Source organism: Bufo bufo, chromosome 1, assembly GCF_905171765.1.
Source record: "Bufo bufo chromosome 1, aBufBuf1.1, whole genome shotgun sequence".
Taxonomy (NCBI): Eukaryota; Metazoa; Chordata; class Amphibia; order Anura; family Bufonidae; genus Bufo; species Bufo bufo.
In genome coordinates, this window is record NC_053389.1 from 763,857,037 (window position 1) to 763,872,019 (window position 14,983).

Consider the following 14,983-nt stretch of genomic DNA (forward strand, 5'->3'; position numbering starts at 1 on the left):
CAGTGTGTAAGGGTGTTACATATGTACTGTATATACAGTATATATAGATACTGAGAAATACACCCAGTATATAGGACATCAGTAGTGTTGAGCAATTCCTCTTCACAGGATAAGAGCAGATACAGACACACATACATACATAGAGGCATATACACACATACATAGAGGCATACACACATACATACATAGACGCATACACACATACATACATTGAAGCACACACACACATACATAGAGGCATACATACATACATACATACATACATACATAAAGGCATACACATACATACATACATACATACATACATACATAGAAGCACACACACACACACACACACACACACACATAGAAAACATCTGTAAGTGGGTAAGTAACTGGCTCAATGATAGAAAACAGAGGGTGGTTATTAACGGTACACACTCAGATTGGGTCACTGTCACTAGTGGGGTACAGTACCTCAGGGGTCAGTATTGGGCCCTATTCTCTTCAATATATTTATTAATGATCTAGTAGAAGGCTTGCATAGTAAAATATCAATTTTCGCAGATGACAGTAAACTGTGTAAAGTAATATACACTGAAGAGGACAGTATACTGCTACAGAGGGATCTGGATAGATTGGAGGCTTGAGCAGATAAGTGGCAGATGAGGTTTAACACTGACAAATGTAAAGTTATGCACATGGGAAGGAATAATGCAAGTCACCCATACATACTAAATGGTAAAACACTGGGTAACACTGACATGGAAAAGGATCTAGGAATTTTAATAAGCAGCAAACTAAGCTGCAAAAACCAGTGTCAGGCAGCTGCTGCCAAGGCCAATAAGATAATGGGTTGCATCAAAAGGGCCATAGATGCCTGTGATGAGAATATATTCCTACTACTTTACAAATCACTAGTCAGACCACACATGGAGTACTGTGTACAGTTCTGGGCTCCTGTGAACAAGGCAGACATAGCAGAGCTGGAGAGGGTCCAGAGGAGGGCAACTAAAGTAATAACTGGAATGGGGCAACTACAATACCCTGAAAGATTAGCAACATTAGGGTTATTCACATTAGAAAAAAGACGACTGAAGGGAGATCTAATTACTATGTATGAATATATCAGGGGTCAGTACAGAGATCTATCCCATCATCTATTTATCCCCAGGACTGTGACTGTGACGAGGGGACATCCTCTGCGTCTGGAGGAAAGAAGGTTTGTACACAAACATAGAAAAGGATTCTTTACGGTAAGAGCAGTGAGACTATGGAACTCTCTGCCTGAGGAGGTGGTGATGGTGAGTACAATAAAGGAATTCAAGAGGGGCCTGGATGTATTTCTGGAGTGTAATAATATTACAGGCTATAGCTACTAGAGAGGGGTCGTTGATCCAGGGAGTTATTCTGATGCCTGATTGGAGTCGGGAAGGAAATTTTTATTTGCCTTCCTCTGGATCAACTTGCAGGATAACAGGCCGAACTGGATGGACAAATGTCTTTCTTCGGCCTTATGTACTATGTTACTATGTTACATATACATACATAGAGGCACACACACACACACACACACACATACATACATACATAGAGGCATACACACACACACATACATACATACATACATAGAGGCACACACATACATACATACATACATACATAATGGCACACACACATACATAGAGGCACACACACACACATACATACATACATATATACATACATACATACATAGAGGCACACACATACATACATACATACATAGATAGAGGCACACACACACACACATACATACATACATAGAGGCACACACATATATACATACATAATACATAGAGGCACACACACATACATAGAGGCACACACACACATACATACATACATACATACATACATACATAGAGGCACACACACATACATACATAGAAGCATATACATATACATACATACATAGAAGCACATACATACATTGAGGCACACACATACATACATAGAGGCACACACATACATACATAGAGGCACACACATACATACATACATACATAATACATAGAGGCATACATACACACATACATACAGTACAGACCAAAAGTTTGGACACACCTTCTCATTCAAAGAGTTTTCTTTATTTTCATGACTATGAAGGCATCAAAACTATGAATTAACACATGTGGAATTATATACATAACAACAAGTGTGAAACAACTGAAAATATGTCATATTCTAGGTTCTTCAAAGTAGCCACCTTTTGCTTTGATTACTGCTTTGCACACTCTTGGCATTCTCTTGATGAGCTATAAGAGGTAGTCCCCTGAAATGGTCTTCCAACAGTCTTGAAGGAGTTCCCAGAGATGCTTAGCACTTGTTGGCCCTTTTGCCTTGACTCTGCGGTCCAGCTCACCCCAAACCATCTTGATTGGGTTCAGGTCCGGTGACTGTGGAGGCCAGGTAATCTGGCGCAGCACCCCATCACTCTCCTTCATGGTCAAATAGACCTTACTTTCAAAGTTTTCCCAATTATTCGGCTGACTGACTGACCTTCATTTCTTAAAGTAATGGCCTTTTTCTTTACTTAGCTGCTTTTTTCTTGCCATAATACAAATTCTAACAGTCTATTCAGTAGGACTATCAGTTGTGTATCCACCTGACTTCTCCTCAACGCAACTGATGGTCCCAACCCCATTTATAAGGCAAGAAATCCCACTTATTAAACCTGACAGGGCACACCTGTGAAGTGAAAACCATTTCAGGGGACTACCTCTTGAAGCTCATCAAGAGAATGCCAAGAGTGTGCAAAGCAGTAATCAAAGCAAAAGGTGGCTACTTTGAAGAACCTAGAATATGACATATTTTCAGTTGTTTCACACTTGTTTGCTATGTATATAATTCCACATGTGTTAATTCTTAGTTTTGATGCCTTCAGTGTGAATCTACAATTTTCATAGTCATGAAAATAAAGAAAACTCTTTGAATGAGAAGGTGTGTCCAAACTTTTGGTCTGTACTGTATATATATATATATATATACATAGAGGCACACACACATACATACAAACATACATACATACATAGAGGCATACATACAAACATAGAGGCACACACATACATACATACATACATACATAGAGGCACACACATACATACATACAAACATAGAGGCACACACATACATACATACATACATAGAAGCACACACACATACATACATACATACATAGAAACACACACACACACATACATACATAGAGGCACACACACACACACACACACACATACATACATAGAGGCATACACACACACATACATACAAACATACATACAAACATAGAGGCACACACATACATACATACATACATACATAGAGGCACACACATACATACATACATACATACATACATACAAACATAGAGGCACACACATACATACATACATACATACATAGAAGCACACACACATACATACATACACACATACATACATAGAGGCACACACACACACACATACATACATACATAGAGGCCCACACACACACAGACATACATAGAGGCACACACACACACACACACACACACATACACATACATACACACACATACACACATACATACATACATACATACATACATAGAGGCACACACACACACACAGACATACATAGAGGCACACACACACACACAGACATACATAGAGGCACACACACACACACACACACACACATACATACACACATACATACATACATACATACATACATAGAAACACACAGACATACATAGAGGCACACACACACACACAGACATACATAGAAGCACACACACATACATACATAGAGGCACACACACACATACATACATAGAGGCACACACATACATACATAGAGGCACACACATACATACATACATACATAGAAGCACACACACATACATACATACATACATACATAGAAACACACACACACATACATACATACATACATAGAGGCACACACACACACACACACACATACATACATAGAGGCACACACACACATACATACATAGAAACACACACACACATACATACATAGAGGCACACACACACATACATACATAGAAACACACACACACATACATACATAGAGGCACACACACACACAGACATACATAGAGGCACACACACACAGACATACATAGAGGCACACACACACACACACACACACAGACATACATAGAGGCACACACACACACACACACACACACATACATAGAGGCATACACACACACATTTGTACACTTACAGACTGGTGCGGCCGCTTCTCCATGCTCTCCTCCCTTGAATCTTTTAGGTCTCTCAGCACTCCTGAATACAGCGTTGTCTAGGGACAATTGTGCATAGCGTTTTGTCATGTTTTTTGCGGCAAATTGCAAAAAAAAAAAAACACACGACAAAGCCACAATGTAGAATAAACCCCACAATTTATGTCACAATGTGACATAACTGTGTGCAGGAGTGCAGGGCTGAAGGCTAAATCCCTGCAGTCCTAGCAGAGCACCGCCTGAGGCCACCACCTTACATTGCCTCATCAGTGGTGCGCCTCTGGGTTTAGTAGGCACAGCAAGAACCCTGTGAGCCCCAGTGAGCTGAGCTGAGAGAAGAGGAACAAGGGTGCATTCACCCCTTTCTGCCCACCATACCCTCCACATACGTTACTGGAGATGCCACTTTTCATTTGAAGACTATGAAGAATGCAGCGGCCAGGAATCAGCAAACAGGAGTTCAGAAGATACCCCATTGCTCTGTAATATCGAACTCCAGCAGACAGCTCCAGATCTTTGATCAGGACAGCCAAGGAAGGAGATTCAGCCTGGATGAGAAATGGGCAGGCAACACATCTCCATTGTATGCACATATGTGCAGAGGCGGTTGAAAAATGAATTAAGGTTTTGTGATCCTGGTAGAGTATCCACGGTAGGTAGAGCATAAAGGAGCACAGGAGCATGCAGGCCGTAACTTCTGCTTTTGTTCCTCTGGTTCTCCTCTTTGGCCATTCTGGTATTTTTTGGAGCTGATTTTGAGGTGGAAATGCAGCGGACTACTGGTGACATGGGCCATAGGATCCCTTTAAGATGTGATACATGTAATTTTTCGTGACGCCAGTTGCATTTCAGCAACAAGGGACTGGGTCCCCCTAAGTAGATAGTAATGGTGAAACCCAGTGTAGGGATGCCAGAGTGGGGCAAGGGTTGCCTAAAATGGCTGTTTAGGTGTTGTGGCCTGCACTTGTCACGGTGCTCCTACCTGGATATCCTGGAAACGGCGTTGTAGTCTGAAGCAGTGCAAATAGGGTTGTGAAAGAAGTTGGTGAAATGAATTCAGACTTGTATTGAAGTAGTTAATGAATTCAGACTTGTATTGAAGTAGTTAACAGCTTTACTTGGCATAAACTCTCATCAGGGAACAATCTTCCAACTTTATCTTGGTTACCAGCAAGCTTTGCCATGAAGTTCTGGCAGGCAAACAGTCTCAGCTCTGCTACATCTGTACTTCTTCAGCTCTGCTATGTTGGCTGGATTAAATAGGAACTTTTCCTTTTGCTGCTTTCTGCTGCAACATCTCTCTAGCTTTATCTTGATCTGTATCTTGTCCAGGGAAATTTTCCTCCTGGCTTCTGAGGTCTGTAGAATGGGCCTCTATACCCAGCAGAGCAGAGCTAGACTGACTTTTGCAGGGCTCGTCCAGCAGAGACGAGGACCTGCTGCTTCCCCATACAGGGGCTACTCTGAACTAACTCTAACTTGCCGAACTCCTCCCTCTCTAGAGAGGGCTAGAATGGATAGGAGGCTCCACTCTAGGAAAACTAGCTCTGCCATAATTGCCGCCATCTGCTGGTAAACCAGGTACATTGCACTTTAACCATTACAAAATCATAAATACAGTTACACATTGAGTAGGACCTAGCAATAAATGCACATGATGATACAGGGTGCACCATTAAAGATAGTGATGGGGCAGAAAGAGTGGTAATGCCCCCTAGAGGGACGTTACAGAAATTATCGAAAATCAGCGGCAAAAAAAACTCTGTGTCAACTGGCCCTTAGAGTTAGATGCTACAGCAACGTCTCTGTGTGTTAGATATTCATGAGATGTGGGCAGCTCCCTCCCACCATCCATTGACTGCTTTTTCCCTGTGTGCAGCAACGGGGAGAAACTGTCAATCAGCGGTGGGAGAACAGGAGGGCCTGCAGCTCTGGCATTGCACTTACACAAAACCTACCTAGTAATCAGAGGTAACAGGCACAGCTGAAACCGCTGGGGCAGATATATTACTTTCTAAAACACAGGCAGCTTAAAGGGATTTTCCGAGAGATTTTTTATTAATGACCGATCCTCTAGATAGGTCATCAGTATTTGATCGTGGGGGTCAAACCCCCAGGACGCCCGCTGATCAGCTGTTTGAGAAAGCACCAGCGCTCACAGTAGCGCCACAGCCTTCCCTCAGCTCACCAAGCACAGCGCCGTACATTCACTGAGCTGTACACAGACCGCACTGCGCTCCATAGGCAGTAGACCGCTGCAGCCAATTACTGGCAGTACGATAGTGGCGGTCTATCCGTGAGGTGGGCATTGCTCTTTTATGTTTGGACAGCACCCTTAGCTTTAATAATTTGTAGATGCTGCTCAGAAGCTCTCTCAATACCTCTTTGCAGCAGCTGAGGTGTGTAATATGAGGTTCTGCAGCAACTGAGGTGTCTATCAGGAGGTTCTGCAGCAGCTGAGGTGTGTATCATGAGGTTCTGCAGCAGCTGAGGTGTGTAATATGAGGTTCTGCAGCAACTGAGGTGTCTATCAGGAGGTTCTGCAGCAGCTGAGGCGTGTATCATGAGGTTCTGCAGCAGCTGAGGCGTGTATCATGAGGTTCTGCAGCAGCTGAGGTGTGTATTATGAGGTTCTGCGGCAGCTGAGGTGTGTATTATGAGGTTCTGCGGCAGCTGAGGTGTGTATCATGAAGTTCTGCAGCAGCTGAGGTGTGTATTATGAGGTTCTGCGGCAGCTGAGGTGTGTATTATGAGGTTCTGCAGCAGCTGAGGTGTTTATTAGGAGGTTCTGCAGCAGCTGAGGTGTGTATTATGAGGTTCTGCGGCAGTTGAGGTGTGTATCATGAGGTTCTGCAGCAGCTGAGGTGTGTATTACGAGGTTCTGCAGCAGCTGAGGTGTTTATTAGGAGGTTCTGCGGCAGCTGAAGTGTGTATCATGAGGTTCTGCAGCAGCTGAGGTGTGTATTATGAGGTTCTGCGGCAGCTGAGGTGTGTATTATGAAGTTCTGCAGCAGCTGAGGTGTGTATTATGAAGTTCTGCAGCAGCTGAGGTGTGTACTATAAGGTTCTGCAGCAGCTGAGGTGTGTATCATGAGGTTCTGCAGCAGCTGAGGTGTGTATTATGAGGTTCTGCAGCAGCTGAGGTGTGTATTATGAGGTTCTGCAGCAGCTGAGGTGTGTATTATAAAGTTCTGCAGCAGCTGAGGTGTGTATCATGAGGTTCTGCAGCAACTGAGGTGTGTATTATGAGGTTCTGCAGCAGCTGAGGTGTGTATCATGAGGTTCTGCAGCAGCTGAGGTGTGTATTATGAGGTTCTGCAGCAACTGAGGTGTCTATCAGGAGGTTCTGCAGCAGCTGAGGCGTGTATCATGAGGTTCTGCAGCAGCTGAGGCGTGTATCATGAGGTTCTGCAGCAGCTGAGGTGTGTATTATGAGGTTCTGCGGCAGCTGAGGTGTGTATTATGAGGTTCTGCGGCAGCTGAGGTGTGTATCATGAGGTTCTGCAGCAGCTGAGGTGTGTATTATGAGGTTCTGCAGCAGCTGAGGTGTTTATTAGGAGGTTCTGCGGCAGCTGAAGTGTGTATCATGAGGTTCTGCAGCAGCTGAGGTGTGTATTTTGAAGTTCTGCAGCAGCTGAGGTGTGTATTATGAAGTTCTGCAGCAGCTGAGGTGTGTACTATAAGGTTCTGCAGCAGCTTAGGTGTGTATCATGAGGTTCTGCAGCAGCTGAGGTGTGTATTATGAGGTTCTGCAGCAGCTGAGGTGTGTATTATGAGGTTCTGCAGCAGCTGAGGTGTGTATTATGAAGTTCTGCAGCAGCTGAGGTGTGTATTATGAGGTTCTGCAGCAGCTGAGGTGTGTATCATGAGGTTCTGCAGCAGCTGAGGTGTGTATCATGAGGTTCTGCAGCAGCTGAGGTGTGTATCATGAGGTTCTGCAGCAACTGAGGTGTGTATTATGAGGTTCTGCAGCAGCTGAGGTGTGTATTATGAGGTTCTGCAGCAGCTGAGGTGTGTATCATGAGGTTCTGCAGCAGCTGAGGTGTGTATTACGATGTTCTGCAGCAGCTGAGGTGTGTATTATGAGGTTCTGCAGCAGCTGAGGTGTGTATTATGAAGTTCTGCAGCAGCTGAGGTGTGTATTATGAGGTTCTGCAGCAGCTGAGGTGTGTATTATGAGGTTCTGCGGCAGCTGAGGTGTGTATCATGAGGTTCTGCAGCAGCTGAGGTGTGTATTATGAGGTTCTGCAGCAGCTGAGGTGTTTATTAGGAGGTTCTGCAGCAGCTGAGGTGTGTATTATGAAGTTCTGCAGCAGCTGAGGTGTGTATTATGAAGTTCTGCAGCAGCTGAGGTGTGTACTATAAGGTTCTGCAGCAGCTGAGGTGTGTATTATGAGGTTCTGCAGCAGCTGAGGTGTGTATCATGAGGTTCTGCAGCAGCTGAGGTGTGTATTATGAGGTTCTGCAGCAACTGAGGTGTCTATCAGGAGGTTCTGCAGCAGCTGAGGCGTGTATCATGAGGTTCTGCAGCAGCTGAGGCGTGTATCATGAGGTTCTGCAGCAGCTGAGGTGTGTATTATGAGGTTCTGCGGCAGCTGAGGTGTGTATTATGAGGTTCTGCAGCAGCTGAGGTGTTTATTAGGAGGTTCTGCGGCAGCTGAAGTGTGTATCATGAGGTTCTGCAGCAGCTGAGGTGTGTATTATGAAGTTCTGCAGCAGCTGAGGTGTGTATTATGAAGTTCTGCAGCAGCTGAGGTGTGTACTATAAGGTTCTGCAGCAGCTGAGGTGTGTATCATGAGGTTCTGCAGCAGCTGAGGTGTGTATTATGAGGTTCTGCAGCAGCTGAGGTGTGTATTATGAGGTTCTGCAGCAGCTGAGGTGTGTATTATGAAGTTCTGCAGCAGCTGAGGTGTGTATCATGAGGTTCTGCAGCAGCTGTGGTGTGTATCATGAGGTTCTGCAGCAGCTGAGGTGTGTATCATGAGGTTCTGCAGCAACTGAGGTGTGTATTATGAGGTTCTGCAGCAGCTGAGGTGTGTATCATGAGGTTCTGCAGCAGCTGAGGTGTGTATTACGATGTTCTGCAGCAGCTGAGGTGTGTATTATGAGGTTCTGCAGCAGCTGAGGTGTGTATTATGAAGTTCTGCAGCAGCTGAGGTGTGTATTATGAGGTTCTGCAGCAGCTGAGGTGTGTATTATGAGGTTCTGCGGCAGCTGAGGTGTGTATCATGAGGTTCTGCAGCAGCTGAGGTGTGTATTATGAGGTTCTGCAGCAGCTGAGGTGTTTATTAGGAGGTTCTGCGGCAGCTGAAGTGTGTATCATGAGGTTCTGCAGCAGCTGAGGTGTGTATTATGAAGTTCTGCAGCAGCTGAGGTGTGTATTATGAAGTTTTGCAGCAGCTGAGGTGTGTACTATAAGGTTCTGCAGCAGCTGAGGTGTGTATTATGAGGTTCTGCAGCAGCTGAGGTGTGTATCATGAGGTTCTGCAGCAGCTGAGGTGTGTATTATGAGGTTCTGCAGCAACTGAGGTGTCTATCAGGAGGTTCTGCAGCAGCTGAGGCGTGTATCATGAGGTTCTGCAGCAGCTGAGGCGTGTATCATGAGGTTCTGCAGCAGCTGAGGTGTGTATTATGAGGTTCTGCGGCAGCTGAGGTGTGTATTATGAGGTTCTGCGGCAGCTGAGGTGTGTATTATGAGGTTCTGCAGCAGCTGAGGTGTTTATTAGGAGGTTCTGCAGCAGCTGAGGTGTGTATTATGAGGTTCTGCGGCAGTTGAGGTGTGTATCATGAGGTTCTGCAGCAGCTGAGGTGTTTATTAGGAGGTTCTGCGGCAGCTGAGGTGTGTATTATGAAGTTCTGCAGCAGCTGAGGTGTGTACTATAAGGTTCTGCAGCAGCTGAGGTGTGTATCATGAGGTTCTGCAGCAGCTGAGGTGTGTATTATGAGGTTCTGCAGCAGCTGAGGTGTGTATTATGAGGTTCTGCAGCAGCTGAGGTGTGTATTATGAAGTTCTGCAGCAGCTGAGGTGTGTATCATGAGGTTCTGCAGCAGCTGAGGTGTGTATTATGAGGTTCTGCAGCAACTGAGGTGTGTATTACGATGTTCTGCAGCAGCTGAGGTGTGTATTACGATGTTCTGCAGCAGCTGAGGCGTGTATTACGATGTTCTGCAGCAGCTGAGGTGTCCCAGATCCTCCCCATTAGCTCGGCCTGGTCGCTGCCCTCAGCACACAGGACATAGAGCTCGGCTGCCGCTCCGGGGAATCGCAGTGTAGTCCAGTGAACGGTACCGAGCTGCAGAACCCTGCACCGCCGCTGCTATATGTACCATGTAAGGTCGCTCCACTCAGTGCTGTTGTGGAACTACAAGTCCCAGCGTCCACACCAGATGCCTCTTTTGTGACAAGGTCATTGACGTATATTGTGTGTGACATCACAACCATACGTGACCCACATTTATCACAAGGGGTCGGTGATAATCCCAAAATACGGAACACTCTTACGTTCTGATCCTGCCATTATTACATCCCAATACAAACATGATGTCATCACTTCGGCACTCCTGCTTCTGTGAAACTACAACTCCCAGCATGCACACTTGCTCAGCTGTCCTTGTAACTCCCATAGAAGTGAACGAAGCATTCTGGGAAATGTCGTTTCGGAACAATGGGAACGCCTGAGGCTGCTGATCCCTGAGTTACAGGGTTAAACAGGAATGTCTCCTTTAAAAGGCGGGGAGTAACCGTTGCTATAAATAGACCGCTGACGTCCGCCACAGCTAAGCCCAATCAATGACACATCCGAACACCCCGCCCTCTCCCCTGTCACTCTCTCGCGCTCTCAGCCATTGACGATTTACGGGAGGCGGAGCTTTATGATTCCCACGCCCTCTCATTGGTTTCTACGCGGCGTGACGTCACGTTCGCCGTCTCCTGGGTGACAAGGGAGGAGGAGGAGGGACAGTGGGCCGGAAAGAGGTGTCAACAGTGGAGGGAAAGAAGTCCTTGCTGGTTGGGTGATTCTGCTGAGACCTGGGCGGGACCCTGGCGGCCATTGGTTGACGTCTGTTGAATGACGCCAAGTGGAGGCGTGGCCAGCAGGTGAGCGGGGGTTCCTAGAGGTATCGCATAGGAGGAGGAAAGAGGCTCCGCGGCCTGCGGGTCCTAGAGGTGACGGGGGAGTCTGCTTACGGCTCCGGACGTGTCAGCGCCCCAGGGAGAGACCGCGAGGTGCGGACGGTTAATTACGGTAAAGATAGGGGGAGGGAAGGCCTGGGTGCTACGTCCTAGCGGGGGGAGAGGCGGGAGGGGGATTTGGCTTCTAATGGGGCCTGAGTTGTGCGGCCTGACAGCGCCGAGGACTGGATGACAGGAGGCGGAGGCCTAGGCTGACAGCCGGGGGCGGGCGGCTCGGGCCTGTCCTCCATCCCCGACCGCTCTGGGCTGTGTGTATTATCGGGGATCGGCCCTTGCTGCCCCCCGTCCATTCTCCCAGGTGATGGCCTCTGCCGGCAGTCCTCTCCCATCCTCCTCTCCTCCAGTGACCAGATACATGGTGGGGGTCTCCGGAAACCGCCATATAACTGTCCTAGATGAGGCTGCCCTATAAGTGGGAGGCTTTAGATGGCAGACAGCACGGCGTGTGGGTATGGCGGTACTTTGTATGGCATTTGTATGATGGTACTGTGGGAATGGCGGTACAGTATGTCAATGACTGTATGGCGTGCGTACGATGGTACGGTGTGTGTATGGCGTGTATATGACGGTACGGTGTGTGTATGGCGTGTATATGACGGTACGGTGTGTGTATGGCGTGTATATGACGGTATGGCGTGTGTGTATGACGGTACGGTGTGTGTATGACGGTACGGTGTGTGTATGGCGTGTACGTGACGGAATGGTGTGTGTAAGGCATGTGTACGGTTTGTGTATAGTGTGTGTGTATGGCAGTCCGGTGTGTTAATGGTGTTCATATGACGGTACAGTGTGTGTATGACGGTACAGTGTGTGTATGGCGGTACAGTGTGTGTATGGCGGTACAGTGTGTGTATGGCGGTACAGTGTGTGTATGGCGGTACAGTGTGTGTATGGCGGTACAGTGTGTGTATGGCGGTACAGTGTGTGTATGGCGGTACAGTGTGTGTATGGCGGTACAGTGTGTGTATGACGGTACAGTGTGTGTATGGCGGTACAGTGTGTGTATGGCGGTACAGTGTCTGTATGACGGTAAGGCATGTGTATGATGTATGTATATGGTGTGTGTGACGACAGCAGCGCCTGATGCTTCATATAACACACCCGCGTTGCCCTCGGTTTTGGTAGGTTTCGATCATGGCGTCCATCATGCTGCTGAAAAAAAATGACGCTATTTTTGCCGACAGATGTGACAGAGGCTTCTAACGAAACCTCAGATGTAGAAGTGATTAGTGTTGAGCGAACTTGAGTTCGGGTTATCGAAGAATCGCGTTATGGATTCTAAATTCTATTATGGTCCGTGGTAGCGGAATCCATATCTGGTTTCTTCGATAACCCGAACTTTAGACGCCGAACTTAAAACACAAGCCGTGACCCCAGCCTAAGGCCTCATGCACACGGCCGTTGTTTGGGTCCACATCCGAGCCACAGTTTTGGCAGCTCGGATGTGCTGTGTCCGCATCCGTGGCTCCGTTCTGTGGACTGCAAAAAAAATATAACCTGCCCTATTCTTGTCCGCTCTTTGCGGACAAGAATAGGCAGTTATATTAAAGGCTGTCCGTGCCGTTCCGCAAATTGCGGAACGCACACGGACTCCATCCGTGTTTTGCGGATCCGCAAAACACACAATGGTCATGTGATCTAGCCTAACCCTGTAGTACATAACATATCACTGTACTGCAGAGCTGTATTCATAATTCTGCCACTTGTCCTTGGAAATGATGCCACTTTGTAGAATGTGTATCACTGGGCAGAACTCTGAAGTTTTTTGTGAATACAGCTCCGGGGGTTAAAGGGATTGTCCTATGAATCCAACTTATCCATAGCATAGGGGGGGGCGAGGGTCTGCTGTCCGCTGTGAGTGCCACCCTTTCATGCCCTGAACGCTCTCCAGCCCCGCCCCTCTACTCCTTGTGACAGCTCTATCAGTCTCCTGATTGGATTTCTGAGGGGAACTAAACAGGAAAGGGATCGCCCCTTACGGCACGGTGACCGCAGTGGGGGGGGGGGGGGGGGTGGTGTTCATGAATTGGGATTCTCAATCATGTGACCTGCTTTACCATAATCCCAGGTTTGAGGGGTCAAAACTGATGAGAAAGGTCAGACGGCGGCAGCATTCCGAATTTATCGCCGATTTCACCATATGCATTGCAAAGGACGAAATCTACAAAGGGATAGGCTCTCCGATCTGTCATCCACAACCCTCGTCCGTTCCGCGGCGAGTGGATGAGATTTTCAGCAAAACGGTAAAGGAGGGTCAGCTCTTCTGCCAATGCTGTCTTGCACTGCTTAAAGGGCTTGTCCAGTACTATCCTCAGGATATCTGATCGGCGGGGGTCCGACACCGATCGTCTGTTCTGCAGTAGCTCTGACACCCAGAACCATTCACTACAGAACACTGACGTGTAGGTTGTTAGACCTCCGTGTCTGTCCGTTCCGTTTTTTTTTTTTGTTTTTTTTGTGGCTCGTATGCGAAACCATTCGCTTCAATGGGGGCGCAAAAAACCCGGAAATGACTCGGTGTGATTTATGTCCACATGTCCTTTCTGCTAAAAGATAGAACATGTCCTATTATGGTCCGCGTTACGGACGAGGATAGGACTGTTCTATTAGGGGCCGGCCATTCCATTCCGTAAAAATACAGAATGCACACGGCCGGTATCCGTGTTTTGCGGACCCTCAATTTACGGACCGCGAAAAATCAAACAGTCGTGTGCATGAGCTTTAAAATAAATGGACAACCCCTTTAAAGAATACCTCTCCTGACGTGTGTATTTCAGTAACTACTTGCATTCCCCATGTAATATCAATTCTGGAGAAATCTATTCTTATGACTTATTTGTACTATTCCTCAATTATTCCTGCTAGAAGTTTGTTAACTGGGCATTTTGTTACCAGTTTGGGGGGGGGGGGGTGTCCCTGTCTGAGCGCTGATTGGAAAATGTCTGACTGTGCAGGGACACAACCTCACCGCTAAAAGAACACCCTTTTGGCAATTCATTCTTTAACTTCTAGCAGGCATAATAGAGGAATTGCACAACACAGAGTGATAGGAATAGATGATGCAGAATTATTATTACATGGAGAATACAAATAGTTAGTAAAACAGAGCTGTCAGTAGAGGGCAGACGCCCCCACAAGACGAGCCTCCGCTGTCAGATGCCGTCCATGGCAGGGTCACTAGTTGTCGACCACCGTGTAGGTACGAGGCGCGGTCCTGGCGATGGCGGGGGAAGGAGGTGACACGGTTTATTATGCAAACACAGATCATCCAAGCGGCTGTGACGACTGTCCTTGTTGGAGTGAGCGTCGTGTTGTCCTGTTTGTGGTATAAATAAAGCTTATTGATAGGCGTGTTAGACATGCTGACACTTAGGATTAGATCCTGGGGGGCAGCCGGGACCTAGAAGGATCAGCAGGAACTCCGGACCAAGCTGCTGCACAACTCTTTGTGATCTCTTCATTTAACTTTATTTATACTGCCCAAAGTGAACACCCCAGGCAGAAGTGATAC

The 14,983-nt window shown here is 46.8% G+C and overlaps 1 protein-coding gene across 2 annotated transcripts in view; it reads left to right on the forward strand.

The window, feature by feature from the left end:
• The first annotated feature begins 11,357 nt into the window (after positions 1-11,357).
• Positions 11,358-14,983, forward strand: part of LOC120986229 (cAMP-dependent protein kinase catalytic subunit alpha) — a 43,200-nt gene continuing 39,574 nt past the window's right edge. The window contains exon 1 of one of the 2 annotated variants that reach the window (XM_040414676.1): positions 11,358-11,505. The gene's annotated coding sequence lies outside the window, so the exon portion shown is untranslated. Of the gene's footprint in view, positions 11,525-14,983 lie in introns of both variants that reach the window. The other variant, XM_040414677.1, reaches the window with a different exon arrangement.